Here is a 21863-nt window from a genome sequence, read left to right as displayed (position 1 = left end):
GAAAATAAAATAAATTTCAAAGAAAAACTTTTTTATATAAAGTAAGTTATGCACTTGTGTGAAAATGACTTTATGTAACCTGGCACAATATAATTAATAAAGAAAGAAATAAGAAAAAAATATTTATAGCTATACCAAAATGGTGAGGTCATAATACCAAGACTAATTACTATGGCTATGTCAAATAAATTAATTACTGAGTCCTTTTTACTTTTATACATTCCGTTAATTGATATAATTGCCTATATTAAATAAAAGGCATCATACTTTTTTGAGGGATAATAAGGGATGGCAGAAAGATGACTGTGTATATAGACATAGACAAAAGTGTTAATATGCAGACTTCTCACTTAAAGCACATTAGCTTGTTATATGGTACACCGATGCATTTCTTATTGGCCCCTTGGTCACTGATGCCTGTGAAATAGATCTCTAAGGAAGCCAAGGGACAGAGCAAGCTGAGTTTGCTGAGCCCCCTGTGAGCTCGGGTCCATGTTTCCACCATTCCAAATACTAGGAACTGTGAGACCCTTCTGACCCCCTTTCTGTGGACCCACCGCTGGGCTTTTGTGTCAGTTAATGAGCTCAAAGTCATTTGGAAATATGCACTGTGCTCTACAAAAGGAAATAGTAATATAATCAGAAATGATTACACTTCAGCACTATAGTGACTATTAATGTCCATTGTCACTATATTACCTGAGATGTGTTTAACAATCACAGTCACTAATCAGGGTGCCTGTCCTGGAAAATGTGCATTCTCTCCATCTGGATCACACTAGGTATTGTGCCATTTTACTGTTTTAAATGTTTTTCAGATAATTGGAACCTGCTACCTCAGACTTTGAAAAGTAATGTAGCGGGTGAAGCCCTGAGAGGTTCAAAGCCAGTACTTCCATCAGAGAAATTATGCAGTTTTCATGCAAAATGGTTATAATATTATTCCATGATTACGTGGGGGTTGAGGGGTACTCTGGTTTGTTAGACTTTTGAAAGTAGCAAATTGAATCCCATCCAAGTAATCAGAGGTTAGGAATCCCCAGCACAGTGTGTTTGCACTTGTTGGAGGCTCTCTCTCCAGGGTCCTTGAACCCTTTGCTGACCACTTGGGGCAGACATGGAGTGCCAAGGACTTCATTCCCTGCCAGTAACCCTCAGCCAAGGACAAATGGAAGTTGAATACAATGTTCCAACTTCCTGGCCTCTGTGAAGAGACAAGAGGAAGATGCACTCTCCTTTGCTCTCAGAGGCCTCCCCGTGGGATTAGCTCACTCATCTACACTCTATCATGTCCGGCTATGGCAATCCCCATTGGCTCCCTTCCCTCTCTACCTTACATCCCTAAAGCCCTTCTGGAGCATCAAATAAGGCACTTGCCTCCCATCCCCTCTCCAGTTCTTCCTGACCGGAGAGCCCACCTGACCTCCCCACTCTCCGTTCTCTCTTTCGGGAGGCATCTAGAGTCTTATGTTCCCGACCCTGTTTGTGGAGGACCTTGGCAATATCTGGACGTCTTGGCGTTTTAAGTCATCATCTTGAAAAATGAAAACACACAGTGTTTCTTTGGGTCTGGCAGGTGGCAGGCATAATTTCTTTTTCCCACCTCTCCTCTTAAACATCACTACTTCATTCAAGTGAGGCAAGATGAATTAATCCAGACCGTATGTAAAATGCCCAAGATCAATGCCCTCCTTCTGAACACGTATCCATGTACTCTTAGATAATTTATGTATAATTTTAATAGATTTGTCAACAGCGGCCCTTCTTCATCTAAACAGGCTGCTTGGAGACAGACCACTTAATTTGCTCCTCAATGGTATTTTTCATACATGGTTGTTGCTCGGCCGACAGATACCAGATGATCCCATTATAAACACATTTGACATGGCTTCTGCTGAGGGGATGGGCATACTCAAGGTCTGCTACACTGCATAGAGCAGTTCACCCGCCTCACATAATAGTCTGAGAACAGGCACTGAGGCCGTAGTCACTACCAGTGCACATATTACTGATGAGAGCTGAAGTCTGCCACTGGAACTGAGGGAGTGGTCACCTGCTAGCAACTCCCTCTTCTAACCTGTCTCTGCACAAGGATGTTTAGCACATCCTCCTAGCCTGCAGCCTAGCCTTGGGGCACACTAGGGGTATGGGGTGGGGCATTGTGTAGGTGGAACATGGTGAGAAATATCCTGGTGGGAATTATCCTCATGTCTTGGGGGACAGGTCTGAGGTGCTCCCCACAGCCTTTTAGAGGGTCCCCTGTAGGACGAAGTCCAGCTTGCCCACAATGGTAACCTGCTTGCTAATATACCCACCGTTATTTTCTCCTGTTCTTTCTTGCATCCACATTCGCTCATGATTCTTCCTGAATTAACTCCCAACGAGAGACTTGAAATCTACATCCTTATTTCAGGACATAGTTCCTTCTGAGTAACTCTGCCTTTAAGTCTGTTCTTCTGGGCTCTCTGAGCCTCCAGTGGCCAGACTGGATTGGCATAATGTTCCCTCCCTTCCTGTTCCCTCTAGCCCAGAGCTCTCCCGCCACCAACCACAGTCAGTCCAGCTAGCAAATTGGATGGAGGTGGGTCAAAAATTGGGGCAGAGGCCAGCTGGACCTACTTCCGTCTGACTCAAGTGTTGGACGCAGAGGTGAGGGAGCTCTGTCCAGGTCATCAATTTGGAATGAAGACTAGAAACAGAAAGTGATAGCTAGGTAGTGCCAAGGGTGCACTCTTTAGAGGGAGTGATGCTCCGTTCCTTCCATAGACTAACATGGGTGCAGATGAATGGCTTGGACCATTTCTGTCCATTGTGACAATTTCAAGATGTTGCCCTGTATTCCAAAGGAAAAGCTCTCTGGATATGGCAGTCTTTGCTTCCTTGTGACAGAGGGAGCAGCATCACCTTCTAAATTTTCTCAATGGAGTACGACGTGTGTAATGTGTAATAAAATATAAATAGGCCTTTCAGAAGCATCTATGTGTTTCGTTTTATCAACCTTTAGATGCGTTAAAGCCAAGTACAGTTTTATACGCATTCTAGATGATATGTAGTATTTTTATTTGCTACTTCATTGCTAAATGTTTCATATAAAACTGAAGAGGAAAAAAAATACACAGTCCCACATACAAAAGAAGAAGCAGATGGCTAAATGTGACCGTGGGAAGAGGCAGAGAATTAAGGGCCCCTCCTTGCTGGGGAGGGACGGAAGTAGAGTAACTCACTCATTAGCTTGCTTCCACTGTATTGGAAGTAGACTATTAGTATTCGTAAGAATCTACAGGTGTTTTTGTTATTTTTTATCCTTTAAATGTACATATAAATGAGTATGTATTATTTATAGATGTCTTTGAATTTAGAAACATCAAGCTTAAAAAGAAATACAGCAAGGAATATTTGATTTAATGCTCACTGGAAAGTGGAGAAGGGGCTTTCTGCAGGAAGGCTGTGCTGTTGTCTAACCTTTGTGAGGGACTTTCCTCCTAGCTCTTTGGCAACAGCTCAAGTGTAGAAAGATCCTCGTGTGGAAGAAAACACAGGAGCTGAGAAACTAAGAGAGCCAGGTTCGCAATGCATCTTTTCTGGCTAGTCGTGTGACCCTGAGCCTAGGCTGCACATTTTCTTGCAGTTGTTTTTCCTGCCTGCATCAGAACACCATCCATGGCAGTCTATGGTCTTGACACTGGGTGCATTCCCACAGGCTGCCCTGGGCATGGCCTGACTCACAGTCAGTGCTTTAGTTTGCACAAGAGCAGTGAGATTGGTGAGCCATAGTGGGGTGGTGTGTGTGTGTGTGTGTGTGTGTGTGTCCCTGTCCCCCCTGCACATGTTCATGTATAATATGGGAGATTCAACACAGAGCATTATGCATGCTGAGCAAGCACTCAACCATTGAGCTACACCCCCAGCCTGGCTCCACGGTTTTCAGAGGAACCATGAAGCCCTGGTACATCTAAGCCACTTACCTGTACATGTTGGTAGCGATCAGGAAAATCCGAGTCAGTCTCTCGTTCTGTTTTCATTTCCTCGGCAGCTTCTACATTGGCCAAGAAAAACAGCATACTTACAGAAATTCCTGGTAATAACTGCTTTCTGCTTGAGTATGGAGAAACATGCCTGTCTGTGGTTTATTTTTTTGAATGGATAATTCATCATATCTGGATAAAAAATCTCATAATCTCCATAGACTTTCTTTCACAATTTTGTTTCCTTTGAGAGTATAGGAACAACCTCCGATCCATTCAAGCAAAATGGCTCTTTAGCGGCTGAGGAAGCAATGCCTCCCGGGTCCATTTGAGGCTAGAAAGGGGAGGTGGGGTTCTCAACTGCTGGCCTTAGAGGATTGGGCTCTGGGCCTGGACTTTGATTTACCAGTTGCTGGGATGGGATGGGATGGGGTGGGGTGGGGTGGGGTGGGGTGGGGTGGGGTGGGGTGGGATGGGGCCAGAGACCCAACCTGAACATTAATGAACTCTTACAACAACCTTGATATTTACTGCTATTGTCTCTTTCAGAAAGATGAGACACAGGAGAGTGGGAAAGGAGGTGGGGGGTGGCGTCACCTGCTGCTAAGTAGCAAAGCTGAGACTTAGACCCAGGTGTCTTAGAGCAGGGGTTCTCAACCTTCCAAATGCTGACACCCCTTAATACAGTCTTTCATGTTGTAGTGACCCCCCAACCATAAAATTATTTTCATTACTATTTCATAACTACAGCTTTGCTACTGTTGTGAATATAATGTAAATATCTGTGTTTTACAATGGTCTTAGGTGACCCCTGTGAAAGGGTCATTCTACCACCAAAGGGGTCGTGACCCACAGGTTAAGAATAGCTGTCTTAGGTGGTAAATCTTCTCCCTATAATACAGACTGAGCTAACTTCCCGAGCCAGTGTATCTGAGACATGAAATTCCAATTATGCCATGCAACCCATGAACCAGACATTAGACCGTACACTTAGAGAAGGACCCAGACCTCTCGTTATCTCTTTGATAATGTACAGAGCCTGAAGCCTCCCTGGCAGTACCCTGCAGGTCTCCTTTCTGCCAACATTCCTCTTCAAAGCTCTTAAGAAATGGAGGCCTAGGGAGGCAGGGGATGCTGAGGGATCGTGAACATCAGGTGCAGCTGAACCAAAGTAACCCATTCCAGACCCTGGAAGTGGGCTGGAAGGTCGCCTAGCCCTTCTGTTTCTGATACTGTCTCCAGCCCCCTGACACACCCAGATGTGCTCCTGGAGCTTTCCGATGCACTGGCTACTTGAGTGTTTGAGGTGTGGACTGCAGGCACCCCTAAATTACTAGGCAGCTATTCCCAGGGAAAAAATAGACTTTAGATGAGAAGAGGCTGCCGCTCTCGTTGGGCACAGACCTACATCATGCTTTTGGCTGGGTGTAAGTTCCTCTGGGATTGACACCTGGTGCTGGGGTACACCTACTGCTGAGGTATGGCTGTCCTGCAAAGCTTAGCTGAGCCTAGCCAGAGACAGGGCTGAGAATAGGCTAGAGGCCAGCTTGCCTATCTGTGGGTTGCCTGCCTTCCATGGCTTCCCCCTGGCTCCTGGCCTATTGTTTGGTTTCATTCCCCAAGACTCTTCAGCAAGTCTTGATTAAATGTTATAGCCTGGCCCCAGGAGCTGTCAGAGAGAATCCAGGGGAGAAACTTACCTATAGTTGAGTCAGACCTTTAAAGAGACAGCATCCCTGAGAGCTTCGTGAAACAGGAGTGGGCATGACCACTGCACATGTCTACCTAGACAGGGCTGGACAAAGAGGTGCCATGTGTCTCCCTACACAAGAAAAGAAAGGAGCTCACACCCACCCTGGTCTGCTTGGTGCAGCAGCAGCTGGCCTGCCTGTCCATGAATTAGAGATGTTGGTGCTACCCCGCCTCTCAGGGCACTTGAGGCGGTCTAATGAGGCAGAGGAGATGCAGAAACGCTCCAAACAGTCCACAGTGCCAGGCAAATGTGAGGCGTCATCATGAAAAGCTTAAATTTATGGGTCTGAAGGAGAAGCAACATCTGGGAAGGAATTATTGCAATTTAAAGGGAGGATGTGGGCCTGTTTATAAGTGCAGAATCTGGAAGCGATGTCTGGGTTTTTTTTTTTTTTTTTACAGACTAATTTGTATTCCAGTCAGAAAACTATGGTGTGACTATCTTCCAGATGTTCAAAAGAAAATTGTAGAAGATGAGTTACATCTTGGATGCATTTTCTGTCTTTCAATAGGCTTCGCTGAGCATCTACTGTATCAGGTGTACCCCTCTGCTGACATCTTTGATGCCACGGTGGGCAAGTCAGGCTGTAATAAGTCCAGTTGGTGCTTTCAGTGTCCCCTTACTGTGGAGACTTTAGGAAATACAAAGGTCCTGCCCCAGTGACAGAAACATCTATATAACCGTGTGGTGGGGACAGAGGTTGTGTGCTGCCATTGAGGGATATGACTGAGTTGGGCGCATCATTGTTAATTTCTAAAGGAGAAAAGTAGTTTGGGTGTGATCTGCAAACTTTTTTTCCTGAAATGCTTCAGTCTAGATTTCTGGCAGTTTGTGGTAACATAATAGGATCCGTTCAAGCCACGAACACCCTATTTTCCTTGTCTCTATATTCTTTTCACCCCAAGACAATGAGGCGTCTAAGGAATGGATCCGTTGATACCAAGTTGGCCTGTTTGGGAGGCTTCATGGGTGGCACACATGCCGATATTGTGACATTCTCCAGTGTTTGCAGGCGAAGTGTCCATGTTCCACACTGTGCTGGGAAAATTCTAGAGGGAGGGACCAAAAAATGTCCAGTTACAGAGAAGAGCTGGGGAGTCTGAGATCAGGACACTAGGAAAAGCTTCATCTGTCTGGACTCGCCAGGGTCCCAGGACCTGAGACCTCAACAAAAGCTCCTCTTTGTTGAGGAACTCTGTGACTAGCCTCAGGGTTTAGCACAATCCCTGGAACAGCAACAAAGAGAGCTACCTCTGGAGCCTGTTGCTGTCATGAGGCAAGTGTGACTTGGCTCAAGCTGCCAAGAATGCCACAGTCTGAGGCTTCACCACTGAAAATGACGTCATGGTTCTGCAAGCTGGAGAGTCCCAGAGCAGTCCTCAGTAGGCAGCTTCTAGAGTAGTGCTGTCCTGGCCTCAAGAGGAATCCTCTGGGGAGGTGTCAGGGAGGCCTGTTAATGACTCTCTATCTTTTATGAAGGTACCAGTTCAAACATTGTGTCAGGTTGGGTCCACAGTTATAACTACTGCTGTGTAGTCCCTGCCTTCAAATGCAGCCATGTATGGTGTTAAGGTTTCAACATAGATAGGTTTGGGAACACACAAATCAATCTGTAGAGTAAGATGAGAGATGAAGCAGCCACATTCAAGCATCAGTAGTATAAGCCAATGATAACTAATGTGTCTGCTTAGCATTCTGAACAGTGAGTGTTCTGTGTGTCACAGAGGAGGGAGGGAGAGAGGTTTTCATGAAAGGTAGGTGGCGAAAGTCGAGCCCTGAAATAAGAATCTAGGAATAGCTGGGTTTTTATGGTTTTTGTTTTTTGGGTTTTGGGGGGGGGGGTTGGGTTTTGGGTGTTTGTTTTGTTTTGTTTTGTTTTTGTAAACAGTCAGTTCGTGCATGCCATCGTCATCATTGTCTTAATGGAGAGAGAGAAAGACAAAGAGTTGACCCAAGAATGACTAAAAATTGGTCCCTGGAGTTAGGAGAGAGTGAAAAAATTCTTACACATCAATGGCGTCTGGCTCCGAAGCACTCTGACAAAAATCTTCCTCTTCAGAACTTAATTCCTCTTGTTAGGAAGAATTTAAATGTCATTTAACTCAACTTTTGTCTTGTGGGGCGGAGGATGATAATGAAGAGACCGAGTGGGGAACGTTGGGTTAATCATCTTACTGATTGCAAAGAACTGAAGAGAGTTGCTCACTGTTGACAAGCCAGAAGCAGGTGGAGGAGGGGAGCTCTGAAGCAGGCGAGGTCACCTGACCCAACCAGGCTGTTTGAAGGCTGAGTGGGGTGTAGATTCTCCGGGGCTGACTGAAATGAGGGTGGTCCCTCACACCTTTACTCTCCTTTTATTCAGCCTGGATGGTGACTATACAGCAAGCATAGGACCCCTCTAGGTTCCTTAGCATCAGGTCCATCCTCATCCAGAACAAAGGTATATAAACATACAGGGTTCCAGTTCTGTCTCCCTGTGGATTTTCTCTGAGACTTGGGATGCTTCTTATTTGCCAAGAGCCTCTGTTTCCTCGCTTGTAAAATAGGAGATAATAAAACTACTGGGTTCATCAACTTGTTAGAAAAGGTAAAGGAGAAAATGTGTGGGAACTGGATTTTGCAAACCTAGAGCATCGTGGAAATTTTATTTCTCTAAACAGGCAGCATGGCCCCAGCAGACACAAGCTTGCTTTGAGGAATATATGTCTACAATAAAGCTTGCCAGGCAGGGCCTCGCTAGCAGTTGAAAACAAGTCCTGGATCTCCTCAGTGGCCAACTCTGGACCTTAATGGAAATGGGAAATCTCTGCGTGGTGCCGGGTGGACTTTCAGAACATGCTCTGTCTTTGCATCCCCACTCTCCATTTTAAAAGCAGAGCCTTCCGGACCCTCAGCCCAGTGAACTGTTGTGAACTTAATGGATCAACCTGATGCTTATTTTTGTATTGGCAAGATGCCTACAGGCTTTGGTGAGCCCATGGTTGATATTATTAATGGATGGCCTGTTTTTTCTGTCTTCTTGAAAGAAAGCAAGTATGAATGAGTGTTCCCTCTACGGGATGTGTTTGGAGTGAATGTCTGACCCTCATGCCAAGGCTGCTGGGGAACCCTGCATCCAGGCTGGCAGGAGGCAGGCTTGAGGCTAGTTTTCTCCTTTCAGCTTATAGCCTCCAGCTTCTTTCCTTTGCTTTCCAAGAAAGAGGGAATCTCTGTTCCCTAGCCAGCCAAGGGGTGTTGGACTGCTGAGTGCTACAACCGTAATTGGGGTATATGGTCAAGAGTCAGCCATGGCTGCCTTCTGATCCTATATCAAACTGGAGACTCCCTAATTGGTTTCTCTTCTCTGCAGGCAGTTTCTTTCCAAAAAGGGAAAAAAAGAAAAAAAAAGAAAAAAAAAGAAAAAAAAAACATGGTGTCTTTTATAGAGATGTTAAAAACTCCTAGGGCCCTTGTTTATAATTCTCTTGGCTATCAGTTTGGTTCATGTCAGGAATCATCTGTACTCATAGATTTTTTAGTTGAAATGGCTCTCTGACTTAGATTTTTTGAAATCTCTCAGCATTTAACCCAAACAGCCCATTCTGGTTTCTTGTTTTCATAATGGTCTTTGTCTCGTCAAAGTCAGCCTCATCTGCTAAGTACCCTGAGAGGCGAAGGTTCTATAGATCTCATTTACAAGCGCTGACATTACCTGGTGTGATTTTTAAAGAGAATCCCCTGTCCTTTTGTTTTTTAATGTCATTTTTGTTAAGATTGGAAATTGTCCCCATAGTGATTCAGTTAATGGAAGAGAAGGGATCAGTTTGACCTGAAATAACCAGAATCAAGTCCCCAAGTGAGAGATTGTTATCCTGCCCCCTGTGGCTTCTTAGAGTCCACCCTGAGACATTTCCAGGCCATGATCCTCTGAAACTGAAGGGTTTACAATGTTGCTTTTGGATCATAATTATTACCAGAGCCAGACATGGTGATGTACTTCTTGAAACCCAGCACTCAAGAAGCAGAGACAGGAGGATCTCTGTGAGTTCGAGTCCAGCTAGGTCTACATAGCAAGCTCTAGGACAGCTATGTGTGGAGAGACCCTGTTTAAAACAACAAAATATTATTAGAAAAGGGTTATTTGCTTTTTATTGATTTTTTTATTTTTTAATTACAATCTCATCACATCATTTTCTTCCTTCCCTTTCCTTCCTCCACTCCCTCTCAAAATCAAGGCCTCCTTTTTAGACACACACACACGAGCACACGATGCCTAAATATATAAATGCAGCTCTGTCCATTCAGCATTATATGTATATGATATTACAGCTGAGCATGTGGTATTGGATAACCAACTGGGGGCTCATCCCTGGAAACGACTTCGTCTTCTGGTTTGCATTCCTCAGTTGCCTGTAGTTCTTTGTCTATGAGTGGGGCCCTGTGGGATTTCTCCCTTTATATGTTAGCATGTCTGTTGGGGTGTCATTTTTCAGGTTTTGTTTAAGCAGCCGTATTGTTGAGGTGTTGTGAGCTGAGCTTCCTCGTCATTTCTAGAAGACACAGTCTCACAACAGACTTCCTGGTCCTCATAATGTCTCTGCTTCCTCTTCTGTAAAGCTCCCCAAGCCTTAGGGTCAGGCACTCTGTTGTACATGTGTCAGACAGGCTGAGCACACCACGCTTGCTTGTTCTCTGCATTTTAACCAGTTGTAGTTCTCCATAACTTTCTCCCTGTGTTGCAATGAGAAATTTCTTTGATGAGGGGTGAGGGCTATACTTACCAGCGGTCTAAGGACAAATATTTAGAATGCAGTTAGGAGTTATACTCGTTGAGTAAGGTGGCGGTAGTAGGTACTCCTCTAAGATCCCCGGCCTTACTAGCCTAGGTTAGTTGGCTAGATTTCTAGTACCAGCCATGCTTTCCCCCTCATTAAGTACCATTGGCGAGTGCCAAGAGACAAGCATCACTATTGCACCCTTAGGGCTATTCACACCATGCTGGCCATCACTGTGGTCCATAAGCATAGAAATAGCTTTCTGATCATTGAAACTGGGTTTCTAATAACTTCAAATCATTTTCTATGCCAAGTACCTCATTAAGGCAGAATGTGCATGGGTGAGTGGGTGTAATTTGTAGACCATCTAAGAAGAAGAGCTGATGCGTCACGATCTATTGTGTGCTGCTGTGACGGTCAAGTATTAAGATACTATCTGTTTTCAGCCCCAGATCTGACTGCAAGGAATGGAGGTTCGATGGGAGGAAAAACAGCAACAGAGGAAAGATATGACAAGATAAATAAAACCACTGAAGCATATTGGGGCTAGATGTGAGCTAAGAACAGTTTAAAAAAAAAAAACTCGAAATGGAAGAGCATTGGGTGGGAATTAGCCAAAGATGCATCATGACTTGAGAGATCCTTGCTGGGGACATGGAATGACTGATAACCCTATCGAGAGGGGACAGTGCTGATGAGACATACAAGAGCTCAGGAAGTATGTTCTCTAGTTTGAGAAATAAGAAGTGGCTTCTTAGGAATTAAGTAACTTACTTGGTATCATGAAACTATGTGGTTATATAAGAATCCCCGTTTTAAAGTCCTTTGTTTAATCCTCTCCAAAAGTAACAAATAAGTTCAAATGTGTCATTTGAAGAGAATCAAGCAAAAGAGCAAATCACAGAAGCATAGGTCGGGTTCAAAGATACAATAGTGCAATATCCCAACCCTAATAGTGAACATAGAGGTAATTACTGCCTATAAGCTGCAGGCGGTGTGGGGAGGCAGCTATTACTGAAACCTAGTGGGGAGGGAGGAATGCCTTCTCCTGCATGTAGCACTGGCCTCTTCATCTGAGGAACACAGACACCATTTGAAGAAAAACAGGGTCAAGGCTAACCCATACCCAGCCTCACATAGGTTGAACCTAACCAGAAGTCAGAGGCTGTCAGAACCATAGTGATACCCAATATCGATCAGATGTGCTCCAAAGGACACAGAGCAGGTGGTAGGGTAAGGAGCTGACCTGGATGAAGAGAATGGTTCCAACACACTAGCAAATGGGTCCTTTCCTATTAGGAAAAGAAGCCTGGCTTTGCCTGTGGCTTAATCCTTTCAGAATTCTTACTGTGGTCTCCTCACAAGTGGTGTCTAACACAATAAGACTAGGAACATAAGGCCATTGTTGTAAGAGTAAGTCATAGACTGACTGTTCTGTAAGCCTTCCCCACTACTGCCCTGTTAACCTGTGCCTGTCCTGTGCCATGTTCATTTAGGTCCAACCTAGGACAAGGGTATTGTCCGACTAAAGAGATAAGAACCTACCTGGGTGGAGGAGAAGAAAAGCAGATAACCTAACTTGGATTTCTGAGTGATTTTTCTCAGGTGTCTGGTAGCCAGGATCCCCGTGCTTTTAATTAACAGCCTTTCCAGTGCCCTACAAGTCCCTCTACAATCAGAGTAGCCACCAGTCGAGCTTCGTCTTCTGGAATGTCTCAGAAGATGTTTGGAACGTCTCAGCCACAGAGGCTTTCTCATTGATCTTAGAACGATGTCCCAATTCCCAAAGCCCTTTGCACTGGCTCTTCCCTCTGTCCTAGACTCCTGTGTGACCTGATCCACACTCCCTTCCAAAATGTGCATGATGTCACACTCTATGATGCTGACCTCACACACACACACACAGCAGTCACCAAATATCAACATGTTCTACTCCATCCCTACAAATAGTACCCACCTTCTTCTAATACAGTCTTCACCTATTAAGTTCATTGTTTCTTGTTTGTTCCTTCCCACTAGACTGTGGACTCCATAGTGATATTTGTTTTGTTCATTCATGCATTTCCATTGCCTTGAACACGACCTAACATGCTGTAGATACTCAATAGCAATTGAATGAATGAGAAATGAATGAATGAATGAATGAATGAATGAATGAATAGATGAATGAATGAGGTTCTTGAGAACCTAAAATCAGTGTGACCACTACCTTTTAGACTTTTCTCTTCACCAATACCTATCTGCTGAGGATCTTTCCCAGAAATTCATTGATCTTCCGATCACCATTGTTGCCAATACCTTGTGGCTGGGATGATCGATGTCTCCGCATGCGTCACACCGGCTTGGTGGAGGAAATGCATTCACGACTTTGGCTCAGTGTCAAAATTAAATGGTGACCTTGGCTCACTTTGCCTCCCCACAGAGGTTATTTCTTAATCATAAAGGGAACTCTCTGTCCTTGGGAAAAGTAATATTTCTGCCACCTTCAGCTTCCAAATGGCTATTTGATATGGCTCACGGGTGTCCCTGTCAGAGCCAGCTGAAAAAGCTTAGGCAAAGAGGATCAGCAAACGACCTGTCCTGTCGTCAGATGCTGGCCATGAGGTGAGATTCGTTTACAATAACTTATTTACCTGTCCAAATCCTTCATACCACATTAAAGCTTTCTTCGGCTAGCTAGGACCCTGGAGTGCTAAGAGGAAAAAGGAAAATCAATTGCTAATGATATATTCCATTAAAAAAATATATTGATTCCCAGGTAATGACAGTCCTGTGCTTTTGCAGGGACGATGCCATCTCCCATCATGGCGATGACTTTCTCATATATTACGTTTGAAAGACTGAACAAGGGATCATTCTTCCTTCCCATAATAGATAGCCTCCTTCTAGTAGGTATTAAATCTATATTTAAAACATTTCTCTCCAGGGATTCCATTCTTCGCCTCCTCAAGGTCTTCTTCCCCCTTGTCTAAAAGAAGTAATGATTTGTTATTGTAATTCTGGACTTTATGGTCTTTTTCAGCATTAGATTAAAGACCAAATTTCTTGGGGTCTTCCATCTTGAACTGCTTTGTATGGATTGGGTGGGCAACAGTGCCATCATTCTTATTCTTATTTGCTGCTAAAGGCTCAGTGATGGGGGTTAGAGCTGGTCTGCTTGGAAGATGGAGAAGATGATGAGGCGCTGCTCATTGTACCATATCATCTGGTTGTGCTACGATAGGGTTTGGTACTCTTGTTTAAGAGAATCCACAGGAGGAGGGGGTCAGCATCATGGTCAGCCTGTCTCTACCTGAGATAGAGACAAGCATCCATTAAGGAGGAGGGGGTCATCCATGAACTCAAAATAGATAGTTAAAAAAATGATAGTTGTTCTCCACTCCAATCTCATTCTTCCCCCTTCTCTCTCTCCAGACTGTCTGGCTTCCCCGCTATGCCCATGCTTTGCTAAGTGCTGGTGGCCATCAAAGTTTTTGCATCCTGGGGACGAATCCTGAGCTTACCAGAGACGGACGGCGCAAGGTAGGTCTGTGCTTAACAAACCTGGAATGAGAGAGGCATCTCATATGGACAAAGCCGGCTGTCTCTCTCATTCTGAAGGGCTAGGGAAGAGGGAAATGGAACTGATCACTTAATGGTTGATGAGAGTTTTACCATTAATCACAGGTGCCCAGGGCTCCCTCAGCCATCTTGGCCTCAACTAGTTCTTGAGTGTCTGGTAGGGAGAAAGATCTGGACATGCCCAGTACCTACATAACCTTAAAGTACCTCAAAACTGTTGTTCTTTTTAGAGTTGAAAAAGTTCAAATCTTAGAATTCAGCTTTTTGTTATTAAGATATATTACTAAGCATCATGAAAATATTGTTTTTAAAGATCGTCTCCAAGAGCTGAGGGCAGCTCAGTGGCAGAAGGAAGTCTTAGAATACACAAGGCCCCAGATTCAACCACCAACACCAAAAAAATCCATGTATATATGTACGTATTCATATAGTGAAAAACCTAAAGTCACGTAAATGATAATTATATTTTACAGAGATGAACATTTTGCTGTCTCTTTTTTCTTATATACATACATAAAAGGTGTACATGTGTCTATGTACACACATACATGGATCACACTGTACCCACTACTACTTAGTAAATGTTTTTGACTCAACAGTATGTTAAGGTAGCATTTTATCTCAGTAATTAGAAATCTATATATCATTTATCAAAGCTTCTTATGTTAGGGATATAATAATTATATGTATACGCATGTAATACATATACATAGCCACTTAATACCCTAGAGATAGACTTCTAAGGTATTTTGAATCGTCTACTAGAGCAGTACTACAAAATTACATTTCTGAGAATGTACTTTGCATAGCCATTTATGTCCTGATGTTAAATTTAGAGAATCTGGCCTAACATTTAGATTCAGGACTGTCAGTCCAGGAGAGAGTAGGGTGGGGATTGGGCAGGCAGTATATGTGTGTGTGTGGGGGGGGAGGAGTGATCTACCTGATGAGAGCATAAATCTTATGAAAGGCAACTACAGCACTGTTCTGCCACCTTCCAGCAAGCCAGCCAGCCATATGTCTACACCAATAATGGAGCCTGCAACTGGACTTGCCAATGCTCACACATTTCCTACCACTAAGGGGTAAGACCCTAGCCTGCAATAAAGGAGGATGAGGATGGGGTGGCAATGCAGGGTTTCAGGATAGCTAAGGCTCAGCTGGCCCCTGACTGGGATCTTACAGCATCTGCCTAGGATCAGCAGATACTCTGCACTTATCTTCGAGTATCAGGCCAGCAAGGGTTCCATCCATAGCAGGATTCTCTGTTGGTCAGAGAGCCTTGTCTTGGGACTCAGTGACAGTGCAATTGGAGATAATAGAGTATTCTGGGATTCTTCACAGAGGCAGGTAAAAGCCTTTGCTTCTATGATCCCAGGTTATAGGGAGCAGAGATTGCAATCAGGAAGTTAGAGGAAGCTACAGGCTTGGCCTGTATCAGATGCCACCATAAAGGTGCCCACTACCCAACTATGCCTCCAGCAGCTGCCTCCTAGTAATATAGAAGGCATAGCATGAAGAAGGACTGATGGGCTCCTGACTCAGAGAGCTGGTGGGCTGTTGCCATGAATTAGTACCATTTCTGACTCGGAGTTGGGGTGGAGGGACTGTCTTATCCATAGTCCAAGACCTTGAGGGATGTTTTACTTCTGTGGCTGTTGGGTCAGTGAAGTGTGGGGTTTGGGAACCAATTCCTTCCCAGCAAACAGAAGGATAAAGAAGAAATTTGGAGGTGCACTTCACTGTAAGACAGATTTCATTGGGTTATTCCGCACTGCTCGTGTGCCAGGAAAGAGGTGGTTGAGGAGGCCCTGGAGTAGTGATTTGGGTTCCTTAAACAATTGCCCTTAGTTTGGTTTTTATTATACCCTGTTGTTGCTGCAGGTTGTCATGGAACTCAGATTTGTCCCAACTTTGGGACATCATGCATAGATTTGGGATGGGTACAGAGGCCAATCTGACAGTTTTCACTGTGCATCTAGAGAACACTTTTTAGGGCTGATGTCCCTATAGTGGCTATTTGCATGGCCTACCATTGATCTACTCCTAAAGGGTAGGAACTGTGTCTAATGCCATTCTGAATTATGTCTGTCCATATCCCGTCAACACCAACTCTGCAAACTAGCTATGACTGACCCATCATATATGGGCCCAGAACTGGATATGTTCTTTATTCCTGGTCAGGATACTCATTTATACTCCCAGATGATAGGAGAAGATGATGAAGCTCACTATAGCCCCTGTTGACCAGTAGAAACATTCTTGGCCCGGTTTACTGAGTCCTGTTACAAAGCAGACCAGTTCAGGAACAATGTGTGGAGAGCTTCTGCCTGGCCTCTGAAGTTGGATGGAAACTGACCAAGTAATAAAAACGTCCCAGAAGCAGTGAGAGAGAAATCTGACTTCTGTGCTGCCAGGGGTGATGAGCTGGAGACTCAAGGCTGTGCAGAATGGAAGACTGGGTTAATTAAGAGTGGTCTGAGCTCTCGAGCAGTTAGAAAGCCAATGCCAATCTCATTGGCACTATGAACAGCCCTGAACTACACCCGGTGCCTCTGTCACTGGGACTGTGCAACCACCTCATAAGTCAGTCCCTTATAGTACTTTTTCCCCAACAAGCAAACTCCCTGCACATCCTACACCCTCAAGATCACAACCCGTGCCTGAGTGAGTGGGAGCTGTTCATGTGCAGGCTCTGGGTATCTACACTTCTCCTGAGTTGATTGAGTAGACGTCCTTTGAGGCACTCGGCCCTCTGCCAGCCTCCACTCCCCACTTAAGGGAGCCTCATTTCCCTGAGGTATACTGTTTTTCCTCTCCTGTTCTGGCTCCTTATCCAGCTCTGTTAGACCTCTGTGATCCCTACCTCACTGATGGGCCATGAAGACCTCCCAGTACTGCTCTGGCCACCATATATGCTCAGTCATTTCCGTTTGTTCTTGCTACATTTCCATCTCCATAACCCACCTCCTCCACTAGATATCTGAGTGCTCAGTCCCTTGAAAAAGCAATATGCCCATGGCCACCATCTGGACACAATTCCTTACCCAGGCCTTGACCCTGGCTGGTATGTTCTTGCACACCCTCTTTCTAGGACCCTCTATGTGTTTCCGTCAAAAGTTTCTTCAAGACCTTGGTGGCTTCCTTCCTATCTTTATGGAGTCATACAGCCTTGCCCTCCTTTGCTGTGTGAACTGAAAATATCTGGCTCTTCTTCCTCCCATCCTCTAAGGCAGTGGTTCTCACCCTTCCTGATGCTGAGACCCTTTAATACCGCTCCTCAGGTTGTGGTCATCTCCAACCATACAATTATTTTTGTTGCTATTTCATAACCGCAGTTTTGCTACTGTTGAAAATCATAATGTAAATATCTGATATGCAGGATATCTGATTTGGGCCCCCCCCCCCAAAGGGGTCAAGACCCACAAGTTGAGAACCAGTGCCCTAAGGCTTTCCCCCAGTTCTTCATCTCTCTAGTGTCCTCTGTTCTTTCTTCTTCACCTGTGCCATGGACTTGACACTCAGCTGGGTCCTTTGTCTCTATGTTACATTTCAGAGTCCTTCTTGAATTAAACCTGCCTAAATAAAGTCCCTTTGTTCCTGTTTCCTGTGGCCTCACCAGGGGATTCCTCAACACTCCACATTCTCTGGCTACTACATCTGTATCTCTGTCTTGGGGTCTCATCTTCCTGCTCTGACCATTAGTTTCTAGAGAACAGGGTCTATCCTTTTCTCCACAGTCCCGGAACAGGGCTGAGTCAGTACATGAGGATATAATACCATGTTCTGCCAGACTCTGCAGAACTACAGACTTTATTCTCATAGGCAGTGTGATGGAGAGGACCCTGGAATTGGAGACAGCCCACCAGCTTCAAGTTCACTGTTCACTTCAAGTTCAGGAGCCTGGGGAAAAATAAGGGGAGAGAAGGGGGACAATGAGAAGAAATTAAGGAGATACTGTGAAGGTACACAGAGGGAAGGAGTCAGTTATGTCACCTGGCCAGCGTGCCCAGCATCAGGGAACAGGGTCATGGCCCAGACAGCTTTGCCAGTGGCCTGGGTCTGTCCACCAGGACTTCTAATTGAATTGTTCTTACTAGGTGATATCTAGCTTGAATTGCTGCTCCCAATTTAAACTGTCAACCAATACCTGGACCATCAGAAGGCAGAAGATACCCTGGAGGGACCCAGGGAGCTCAGAGTCTGTATGTGCATAGGAATTCCACTTAGCTGGTGACAGACAGAGTGAAAGGTACATCCCAGTTCCTTCTGTCTTCAAAACCTTGTTTGTCACCTAGGCTAGAAATAGCTTCTCTGAAAACCCCAGAGTTTGTTTTTGTGTCAAAGTTTTACTTTCTAAGTGGCTTGTCTTAGCTTGTAGTTGTCCTCACTGGTAGCCAAGACTGCTGGAAACAGTTGGGAATTTGTCTTTTCTATGAAGACAGCCAGGTGTAAAGCATGGAGGTTAACCCCATCCAGAACTCTGTGAAGTGCTTCCGGTGGAACACCTTTTTAAAAAAGGAAGAAGGAGGCTCATAATGGTCTTGCCAGCACTGCCCTGGTAAAGGACCACGTGTGCATTTTTGAGTGACCATGCTCTTAAACTTGTGGGTCTTGATTCATTATAGACAGTCTCACTTGCCCACAATTAAAAACTATTTGAAAGTATTTTTAATACATTTTGTTGATATATGCCTATAAGCCCAGTACTAAGATAGGAGAGAAAATTGGATCTTGAGTTGAAAGTCAGCCTGGGCTGCATATTGAGATACTGCCTCACTAAAACAAATAAAATATTCTTTTAAACTTTTATCTTATCATCCTGAATTTCTCTCTGCTCCCTCCACCATGACCTCTGCCTGGAACAGACAATGCCAGAAACAGTGGGGGCTGCAGGACGCGTACTCAAGCACAGTGTGAAGCAAAAGGTTGCTGCAGTGCTCACTCCTTCATTCCTCGAAGCACTTATTGGCAGCCACACTATGTATTATGCCACATCTGCTATCCAGATAGCTTCGACCAGTGCTCTGTCCTTAACAAGCTTTCCTGCAGGGAGACCAGCATCCAAACAGACTGTGATAGCATCTGAAGGATGCAACAAGAATTCATCCTAAGTGTTATGGGAGAACATGCTTAACAAATGTCTCTTAAGCAGTTTCTATAATGTTGGGTACCACCACACCCAGCACTGGGAATATTTCAGGAACCATATAAGAAGAATCTCCAACTCAAAGCTTGCATTGGAAACAGAAGTACCATCGCAGCCTGCAGACTATGCCGCTTGCTTCTGGATCCTCCTCTAATCTAGGCCACTTGGAAGCTCACCCGTTACAGCTGCTAATCGGTATTTTTACTCACACTTATGAGCAAGCTGGATGTGAGAGGATGGAGATATTTAAGCCTCATTCACAGAGCTGAAGCTTGCCTTCCCCACCCATGTGAGACCGAAGCAGCCTAGCAACCCTCGTGGGCCCTTCCTTTGATTTGTAGCAACTCATTTAGATAAAAGCATCTGGATTGTAAGGTAGCAGCAACAAAAAAAGAAATCATTAAAGTGTATTTCTGCTTTTACACAGTAAACTAATAACAGCACGGAGGTAACAATTAATCCACCCCCGCCCCTTCCCCAGGTACCCAGGCAGATGCTGACCATGGGAAATAAAATCAGAACACGCAGAGAGTCTTCAGAAGGCCTCTTCTGGAGCTCCGTGCTCAGGGATGTGCGTGCAGGAGGCAGCCCAGATGAAGCTGGAGCCCCACCCTCCCATTAGCACATAGAGTGGTACCCTGCCTCTCCATCCCAGAATAAATAGTGTGATTATTTATTTAACACCAGCTCTGAGGCTTTCTAACATGCATTTGGAGTGCTCTGCCATCTCGCATAGGCACGCGCTTAGGTGCAGCTGCTGACACATTTGGATCCAATGAGAGAAATCTGCCTCGTGCCAGCATCTTGACCGCCGGGCTAATGTACTCCTTGGAGCACTTTGTCCTCTTAAACCTAAGTGTCTCATCTTCCCTAGCACTGTGCTTCTGTGAGAACTCTCTCCCCAGGCTCCTCTCAGTGCTGCTATGGGCTTTCTACTGTTTCCTGTGTATCTGGTTCCTCACCTAGCTGTTGGCCTTCTCTAGGCATGTGAGGGTGGCCCTGCAGAGCTGAGCCAAGAGCCCACACACCAGGAACTGCTGACTGAGTAAAGACACGCTCATCAGTACTGGGCCCTGGTCCCACCCCATCATAGAACTGAGGGCAGTGACTGGAACACTCCCTGAGGTGTGTCACAAAAAGAAGACTCAGAAATATGGTTTATGGTTTAGGAGTCAGGAAGATCTCCCCAATCTTTGCTGGAACCCAGACCCTTATATACCATGTCACATTCAAGCCACACTTAGAAATGTACATTCAGTAGTCACACATGCCATCCATAACTAGGCATATTTGTAGTAAGCTGCAGAGGTTCAAAGCGTAGTTGCCAGCACCAGACTGCCTGGATTCAAATACCAGCATTACCTCCTTCCCAATGCAGGGTATAACTCCCAAGCCTTGCTAACTTCTGCTGCAAATAAGAGTTCTGAAAATGTTTACTTAACATTATAAAGTATTATCAGGGATAGTGCCTAAAGTATGGCACTGTATAGAGATTTGCTGTTAGTCTAAAGGGCAAGGGCCCCAGCAGAGAATGGGAGCCTAACTCTTGTTCTCTTCAGTACCAAACACACCTTCAGAGATGTCCTGGCTGTGCCTACCCACAGGCCTCCACTACTTCATTATTCTGCTGCCATGGATTTCTGAACACACCAGTCAGCAGGTTACTGCTATGTCTAGGAGGTGAGAGTGGACCACCTCCACACAGCCACCAAGGTTTATCCAGTTCCATTTCCTATGGAAACACACACCTTTGAACTGATTGGAGCCTATTTTCTTTACCTATATAACAGGGGATGGGGTGTTGGATTCACTGTGGATCCCCAAGAGCCTGTCAGGCTGTCCCCAGGAGTGACACTGGATATGCCCCCATGAGAGCTTCTGGGATTCCACCACAATTAGCACTGTGGCTTTAGAAGATATGTCAGCATGTCCTTGGGGCATCGCTCATTAACAATTATGAAGTCATTATCTGGTAAATAATTCATGACCCGAGAGATGGAATAAGCTGCCAATAAACAATAATCCATTTAAATGAGGCTTGGCAGGGTGAGGGTGTGGCCACAAGGAAGTTCTGAAGGGCAGTTCCCTGCTCACCTCCAATGTAATTTGCCTGTCCCTAAGAGTCCTGCACAGGCAGGCCTGGCTTCCTATCTGAAATCACCCTTTGCTACCCACCCAAAGGTGCTGCCTCTCCCTGGGCTCAGCCAGGAGACAGTCTGTGGTGAAGGAAGGCTCCATGTAAAGTGCTGTATTTGCCCCTGGGTCCCACACCATTGTCACCCCACCCCCACCATGTCAGTAAGGCAGAGCAATAAATTTGGGTCCAGGTGAGGTGTTGTAACTTGTCACAGTCACTTTAGTAGAGCCCTGGGCCTGGAATCCAGGTTTCTCTGACATGAGAGCTGTCAGGATTAGCCGGTGTCTCACTCCCTTCTGTGAGTCTTACTCTCTCATTGTTTGTCTAACCCTTGTCTCTGTGTGACCTTCGACTCTCCAGTAAAACAGTAAGCATGGGAGGACCATGTCCCCTTCCAGGGTCCTAACTGGGTTAGCCCTCCAGAGGTACCTGCTTAGACTAACCCGCCTGGTTGCGTAATTAGGTAGTTAGGGATCTTAGTGGTATTTGAAGGCCAACTATGGGTATCCGAGAGACAGCAGGAGGAGATTTCTTCAGGACACTA

At 45.1% G+C, this 21863-nt stretch overlaps 1 protein-coding gene across 1 annotated transcript in view; it reads left to right on the top strand.

Moving 5' to 3' along the window:
• The window catches only part of Klhl29 (kelch like family member 29), a 248491-nt gene that overhangs the window by 20352 nt on the left and 206276 nt on the right, over nucleotides 1–21863 (top strand). Inside the window, exon 2 of the mRNA XM_028779393.1 lies at nucleotides 13887–13994. The gene's annotated coding sequence lies outside the window, so the exon portion shown is untranslated. The remainder of the gene's footprint in view (nucleotides 1–13886; nucleotides 13995–21863) is intronic.

Source organism: Grammomys surdaster, unplaced genomic scaffold (genome assembly GCF_004785775.1).
Source record: "Grammomys surdaster isolate TR1022 unplaced genomic scaffold, NIH_TR_1.0 351, whole genome shotgun sequence".
Taxonomy (NCBI): Eukaryota; Metazoa; Chordata; class Mammalia; order Rodentia; family Muridae; genus Grammomys; species Grammomys surdaster.
This window is presented reverse-complemented; position numbering and strand designations above follow the sequence as displayed.